The following is an 8,176-nucleotide window of genomic DNA, read 5'->3' on the forward strand; positions in this document are numbered from 1 at the left end:
CTGAAGTCTAAATTGCAGTGTAAAACTAAAGCAGACAGTATTTACCCTGCACAGAAACAAAATGACCCACCCAAATCTAACACTCTCTGCCCTTGTTATATCTGCCTCCTCATCCCCCCTGCAGTGCACCTGGTTTTGCCCATCTGCTAACAAATTTGCTGCTACGATCAACTCTGAATTACCCCCCCCCCCGTCTGTCTCTCTGACTTTCATGATCTTCCTTTCTTATTATCTTTCTTTCTCTAACGTCCTAGTGGATGCTGGGGACTCCGTAAGGACCATGGGGAATAGACGGCTCCGCAGGAGACTGGGCACACTAAAAGCAAGATTTGGTACTACCTGGTGTGCACTGGCTCCTCCCTCTATGCCCCTCCTCCAGACCTCAGTTAGATCTCTGTGCCCGGCCGAGCTGGATGCACACTAGGGGCTCTCCTGAGCTCCTAGAAAGAAGTATATTTTAGGTTTTTTATTTTACAGTGAGACCTGCTGGCAACAGGCTCACTGCAACGAGGGACTAAGGGGAGAAGAAGCGAACCTACCTGCTTGGGCTTCTTAGGCTACTGGACACCATTAGCTCCAGAGGGATCGACCGCAGGACCCGTCCTTGGTGTTCGTTCCCGGAGCCGCGCCGCCGTCCCCCTTACAGAGCCAGAAGCAAGAAGATGGTCCGGAAAATCGGCGACAGAAGACTTCAGTCTTCACCAAGGTAGCGCACAGCACTGCAGCTGTGCGCCATTGCTCCTCATACACACTTCACACTCCGGTCACTGAGGGTGCAGGGCGCTGGGGGAGGGGCGCCCTGAGCAGCAATAATATCACCTTGGCTGGCAAAATAACCACAATATATAGCCCCAGAGGCTATATATGTGGTAATTACCCCTGCCAGAATACAGAAAAAAGCGGGAGAAAAGTCCGCCGAAAAAGGGGCGGAGCCATCTCCCTCAGCACACTGGCGCCATTATTCCCTCACAGTTCCGCTGGAAGGAAGCTCCCTGACTCTCCCCTGCAGTCTACACTACAGAAAACGGTAAAAAAGAGAGGGGGGGCACAGATTGAGGCGCAGTAAATATTATAGCAGCTATAAGGGACATAATTCAGTTAGTCCCTGCATTATATAGCGCTCTGGTGTGTGCTGGCATACTCTATCTCTGTCTCCCCAAAGGGCTTTTGTGGGGTCCTGTCTCCTTTAAGAGCATTCCCTGTGTGTGTGTGCGGTGTGTCGGTACGGCTGTGTCGACATGTTTGATGAGGAGACTTATGTGGAGGCGGAGCAGATGCCTATAAATGTGATGTCACCCCCTGCGGGGCAGACACCTGAGTGGATGGACTTATGGAAGGAATTACGTGCAAGTGTCGACTCCTTACATAAAAAATTTGACGACAGGCCAAATACGGGACAGCCGGCTTCTCAGCCCGTGCCTGCCCAGGCAATTCAATGGCCATCAGGGGCTCTAAAACGCCCACTACCTCAGATGGCAGACACAGATGTCGACACGGATACTGATACCAGTGTCGACGACGATGAGTCAAATTTAATGTCCACTAGGGCCATTCGTGGCATGATTGAGGCAATGAAAGAGGTTTTACACCTTTCTGATATAAACCCAGGTACCTCAAAAAAGGGTATTATGTTTGGGGAGAAAAAACTACCAATAATTTTTCCCCCATCGGATGAATTAAATGAAGTGTGTGAAGAAGCGTGGGCTTTCCCTGATAAGAAATTGGTGATTTCAAAAAAATTACTAATGGCGTTCCCTTTCTCGCCAGAGGATAGGTCGCGTTAGGAAACTCCCCCTAGAGTGGATAAAGCGCTCACATGTTTGTCTAAGAAGGTGGCACTACCGTCTCCGGATACGGCCGCCCTAAAGGAACCTGCTGATAGAAAGCAGGAGGCTATCCTAAAGTCTATATATACACACACTGGTGTTATACTGAGACCAGCTATTGCTTCAGCGTGGATGTGCAGTGCTGCTGCTGCTTGGTCAGATTCCCTGTCAGAAAATATTGACACCTTGGACAGGGACACTATATTGCTTACCATAGAGCATATAAAAGACTCAGTCTTGTACATGAGAGATGCACAGAGGGAGATCTGCCGGCTGGCATCTAGAATAAGTGCATTGTCCATTTCTGCTAGGAGAGGCTTATGGACTCGGCAGTGGACAGGGGATGCAGATTCTAAAAGGCACATGGAAGTTTTGCCTTATAAAGGTGAGGAGTTATTCGGGGACGGTCTCTCAGACCTTGTTTCCACAGCAACAGCTGGGAAGTCAGCATTTTTACCCCATGTCCCCTCACAGCCTAAGAAAGCGCCGTACTATCAGGTACAGTCCTTTCGGACCCAGAAAAACAGGCGGGGAAAAGGCGGGTCCTTTCTGTCTAAAGGCAGAGGAAGGGGGAAGAAACTGCACCACGCAGCAGGTTCCCAGGAACAAAAGTCCTCCCCCGCTTCTTCCAAATCCGCCGCATGACGGTGGGGCTCCACAGCCAGGTACGGTGGGGGGCCGCCTCAAAAATTTCAGCGATCAGTGGGTTCGCTCACGGGTGGATCCCTGGATCCTTCAAGTAGTATCTCAGGGGTACAAGCTGGAATTCGAGGCGACTCCCCCCAGCCGTTTCCTCAAATCGGCCTTACCGACAATTTCCTCGAGCAGGGAGGCTGTACTAGAGGCAATTCACAAGCTGTATTCCCAGCAGGTGATAGTCAAAGTGCCCCTACTTCAACAAGGACGGGGTTACTATTCCACACTGTTTGTGGTACCGAAACCGGACGGTTTGGTGAGACCCATTTTAAATTTGAAATCCTTGAACACATACATAAAAAAATCAAAGTTCAAGATGGAATCGCTCAGGGCGGTTATTGCAAGCCTGGACGAGGGGGATTACATGGTATCCCTGGACATCGAGGATGCTTACCTGCATGTCCCAATTTACCTTCCTCACCAGGAGTACCTCAGATTTGTGGTACAGGATTGTCATTACCAATTCCAGACACTACCGTTTGGACTGTCCACGGCACCGAGGGTGTTTACCAAGGTAATGGCAGAAATGATGATACTCCTTCGAAAAAAGGGAGTTTTAATTATCCCGTACTTGGACGATCTCCTAATAAAGGCGAGGTCCAGGGAGCAGTTACTGGTCGGAGTAGCACTATCTCGGGAAGTGCTACAACAGCATGGCTGGATTCTAAACATCCCAAAGTCACAACTGGTTCCTTCCACACGCTTACTGTTCCTGGGGATGATTCTGGACACAGAACAGAAAAAAGTGTTTCTCCCGCAGGAGAAAGCCAAGGAGCTGTCATCTCTAGTCAGAGACCTCCTAAAACCAAAACGGGTATCGGTGCATCACTGCACACGAGTCCTGGGAAAAATGGTGGCTTCATACGAAGCAATTCCATTCGGCAGGTTCCATGCAAGGACCTTCCAGTCCAGTCCTCTTGGACAAGTGGTCGGGATCGCATCTTCAGATGCATCAACTGATAACCCTGTCTCCAAGGACCAGGGTGTCTCTACTGTGGTGGCTGCAGAGTGCTCATCTTCTAGAGGGCCGCAGATTCGGCATACAGGACTGGGTCCTGGTGACCACGGATGCCAGCCTTCGAGGCTGGGGAGCAGTCACACAGGGAAGAAACTTCCAAGGACTATGGTCAAGTCAGGAGACTTCCCTGCACATAAATATTCTGGAACTAAGGGCCATTTACAATGCCCTAAGTCAGGCAAAACCCCTGCTTCAAAACCAGCCGGTACTGATCCAGTCAGACAACATCACGGCAGTCGCCCATGTAAACCGACAGGGCGGCACAAGAAGCAGGATGGCGATGGCAGAAGCCGCAAGGATTGTCCGATGGGCGGAAAATCACATAATATCACTGTCGGCAGTGTTCATTCCGGGAGTGGACAACTGGGAAGCAGACTTCCTCAGCAGACACGACCTACACCCGGGAGAGTGGGGACTTCATCCAGAAGTCTTCCTACTGTTGGTAAACCGTTGGGAAAGGCCACAGGTGGACATGATGGCGTCCCGCCTCAACAAAAAGCTAAAGAGATATTGCGCCAGGTCAAGGGACCCTCAGGCGATAGCTGTGGACGCGCTAGTGACACCGTGGGTGTACCAGTCGGTTTATGTGTTCCCTCCTCTGCCCCTCATACCAAAGGTACTGAGAATAATAAGAAGGCGAGGAGTAAGAACGATACTCGTGGTTCCGGATTGGCCAAGAAGAGCTTGGTACCCGGAACTTCAAGAAATGTTATCAGAGGACCCATGGCCTCTACCGCTCAGACAGGATCTGCTACAGCAGGGGCCCTGTCTGTTCCAAGACTTACCGCGGCTGCGTTTGACGGCATGGCGGTTGAATTCCGGATCCTAAAGGAGAAGGGCATTCCGGAGGAAGTCATTCCTACGCTGATAAAAGCCAGGAAAGAAGTAACCGCAAACCATTATCACCGCATTTGGCGAAAATATGTTGCGTGGTGTGAGGCCAGGAAGGCCCCCACAGAGGAATTTCAGTTGGGTCGTTTTCTGCACTTCCTACAGTCAGGAGTGACTATGGGCCTAAAATTGGGTTCCATTAAGGTCCAGATTTCGGCTCTGTCGATTTTCTTCCAGAAAGAACTGGCTTCACTGCCTGTAGTTCAGACTTTTGTAAAGGGAGTGCTTCATATTCAGCCCCCTTTTGTGCCTCCTGTGGCACCTTGGGATCTCAATGTGGTGTTGAGTTTCCTAAAATCACATTGGTTTGAATCACTTAAAACCGTGGATCTCAAATATCTCACGTGGAAAGTGGTCATGTTATTGGCCTTGGCTTCGGCCAGGCGTGTGTCAGAATTGGCGGCTTTGTCGTGTAAAAGCCCTTATCTGATTTTCCATATGGATAGGGCAGAATTGAGGACTCGTCCCCAGTTTCTCCCTAAGGTGGTATCAGCTTTTCACTTGAACCAACCTATTGTAGTGCCTGCGGCTACTAAGGACTTGGAGGATTCCAAGTTACTGGACGTAGTCAGGGCCTTGAAAATTTATGTTTCCAGGACGGCTGGAGTCAGGAAAACTGACTCGCTTTTTATCCTGTATGCACCCAACAAAATAGGTGCTCCTGCTTCTAAGCAGACTGTTGCTCGCTGGATTTGTAGCACAATTCAGCTGGCGCATTCTGCGGCTGGTTTGCCGCATCCTAAATCAGTGAAAGCCCATTCCACGAGGAAGGTGGGCTCATCTTGGGCGGCTGCCCGAGGGGTCTCGGCTTTACAACTTTGCCGAGCTGCTACTTGGTCAGGGGCAAACACGTTTGCTAAATTCTACAAATTTGATACCCTGGCTGAGGAGGACATTGAGTTCTCTCATTCGGTGCTGCAGAGTCATCCGCACTCTCCCGCCCGTTTGGGAGCTCTGGTATAATCCCCATGGTCCTTACGGAGTCCCCAGCATCCACTAGGACGTTAGAGAAAATAAGAATTTACTCACCGATAATTCTATTTCTCGTAGTCCGTAGTGGATGCTGGGCGCCCATCCCAAGTGCGGATTGTCTGCAATACTTGTATATAGTTATTGCCTAACTAAAGGGTTATTGTTGAGCCATCTGTTGAGAGGCTCAGTTGTTATTCATACTGTTAACTGGGTAGAATATCACGAGTTATACGGTGTGATTGGTGTGGCTGGTATGAGTCTTACCCGGGATTCAAAATCCTTCCTTATTGTGTCAGCTCTTCCGGGCACAGTATCCTAACTGAGGTCTGGAGGAGGGGCATAGAGGGAGGAGCCAGTGCACACCAGGTAGTACCAAATCTTTCTTTTAGTGTGCCCAGTCTCCTGCGGAGCCGTCTATTCCCCATGGTCCTTACGGAGTCCCCAGCATCCACTACGGACTACGAGAAATAGAATTATCGGTGAGTAAATTCTTATTTTCTCAAACTCTTTCTATAATTTTATCTTTCCATAGGGATCTTCTGAGGTTTTTTTCCACGTATCAAAAAGTTAACTGTAACAATGTATCAAACAACTTTGTGGATACATTTTACTTGAATCATAACCCATGTGGGGTGTAGACATGAATAGCCATCTTTCTCACACTGTAGGCAATCAGATTAAATACATTGATAGTGGTTACTGGAAATTTTTGCTGTCAAATCTGCCACCATACGCATAGGGTAGTATTTATCTCACCACATTGTTTAGTAGTGGTGATTTGTATTTGATTCCAATGCATTACTGATCAAGATCAAATATCATTTGGGGCCCATACATGCAGCAATTGGCACCATTTTACATCTTAATTGTTAGAACTGCAATGTACCTTAAGAGGTGTGGAGAAATCTATATACATGAGGTACATCGGAAATAGAAGGGGGAAGGTGAGAGTAAGAAGCAGGTAGTCTTAGAGAGAATAGTAGTAAAGATGAAAATTAAATAGAGATTTTACTTGTAGATGTGACTTTAAATACGCATTCAACGTCCTTGAAGGTTGCAGTTTTAATTGGTATGGTGGAGAGTTCCATAGAGGGAGAGCTATGTACTACTGTGGTTTTGTAGCCTCCTAAGGGATGAGGCTAGAAATATAGGAGGAGATGTGAAGGTCATTGAAGAGAAGTACGTGGAGAGTATGTATATATGAGGTTATAAATGTATGTAGGTGAAAGCAATATCAGCCATTTCATTTTTTTCTTAAATAATGAGAAATTAGTGTATAGAATAGCTAATCTACTATAGTTTGCACAATGTTTTAGTCATCACGGTGGGTAATAAGGACATGAGTAAATAGTTTGTTGGTTTCCTTTGTTAGAAAATATTTTGTGGCAATGAAAGATTACTGACCTTCTTAATGTATAATAAAGGAAAGAGTAGATAGTGGTTGAAATTGCTGAGTGTCCTCAGTGGGGCAAGAGGACTGGGGGAATGAGCGCAAGAGAACAGGTGAGAAAAGCCAACGGTGACCAGGCTGGGAATGGGTGGAGGTAGGTGAAGTGGAGTGACCAAACAAAGGTAGGACAAGGCAGTTTAGCAGCTTGTGAGGGGTGAAGAGAAATGCAATCAGAATCTGGAAGCCAGCTAAGAGCTTTAAGTTCAATTGCAAACACGAAAGGTGGCAAATGAGTAAATAAACAGGCAAGCCTTACCTTCAGGGTGGTCAAAGAGTGAGTTCTGGACTATGGACTTGAAGGAACTAGTGGATGCAAATATATACTTAGGTGGAACCATGAAGAAGTATGGTAGGCATCACAAGAAATAATACAGAGCAGACCATACAACAGAATTCAGAGATTAAGGAGACTCTCCAGGGAAAAAGTAGTCCAGGATGAAGTCACTTGATAAGTGAAGTAGTAGATTCAAAGGTGATTAAGGTAAGCATGAAAATGGAGAAAGTAAAACCATTCATTTAAAACCAAAAAAGGTGGCCATACAGCTGGAAGGTGGTTGTGCAGAAAGTCATTAGCATTGCATTTTTAATGATATTTATAGTTATATTTAGGAAAACATATGTAGAGAGGCTGCAAATGCCTGTGACTACAGGTTCAGTCACCTCTCCTTGTTTCATCACCTTATCACTTTGTTACATATGCACTCCCGACTGCATTCTATATAAATTTGGAATGTTTGTACATATCCAGATGTTAAGACCTATCCTGCACATGCTCTGGTCTCCTTCTGTGAGACGCTTGCAGGCCACTCCCCCCCCCTCCCCCCTTAGCAGCAGCTTGTCAATCATGTCGTTGGTGGGTGGGGCAGAGCAGGAGCAGTGACGTGGATGTTCTAAATGGGGGGCGCGTGGGCCCTGTTTTGTAGGCATGCCGAGCCCAGAATGCAAACTTACTGACCCCAGCTGAACAGTTCCGCCAGTCATTCTGAGTAAGCTGAGGTGTACTCAGGTGGCCAAAGGCTCACAATGGTCATCTTCGAACACAAAAATTCAGATCACAGATGCTGTCAGGAGGCCCCTTTTGTCCTCGGACACCTCCTGTAGCAGTAGAATATTTCTCATAACTGCATCAATGAAAAGAGTGTCCAACTCTGTATCAGGCCCTATATACAGTGCCTTGCTAAAGTATTCACCCCCCTCCTCCCCCCTTTGCATTTTTCATGTTTGGTTGCCTCGCAAGCTGGAATTAAAATGGATTGTTTGAAGGTTTGCATCATTTCATTCACAGAACATGCCTACAACTTTGAAGATGTTGTTTGTTTGTTT

The sequence above is a fragment of the Pseudophryne corroboree genome, chromosome 1 (genome assembly GCF_028390025.1).
Source record: "Pseudophryne corroboree isolate aPseCor3 chromosome 1, aPseCor3.hap2, whole genome shotgun sequence".
NCBI lineage: Eukaryota > Metazoa > Chordata > Amphibia > Anura > Myobatrachidae > Pseudophryne > Pseudophryne corroboree.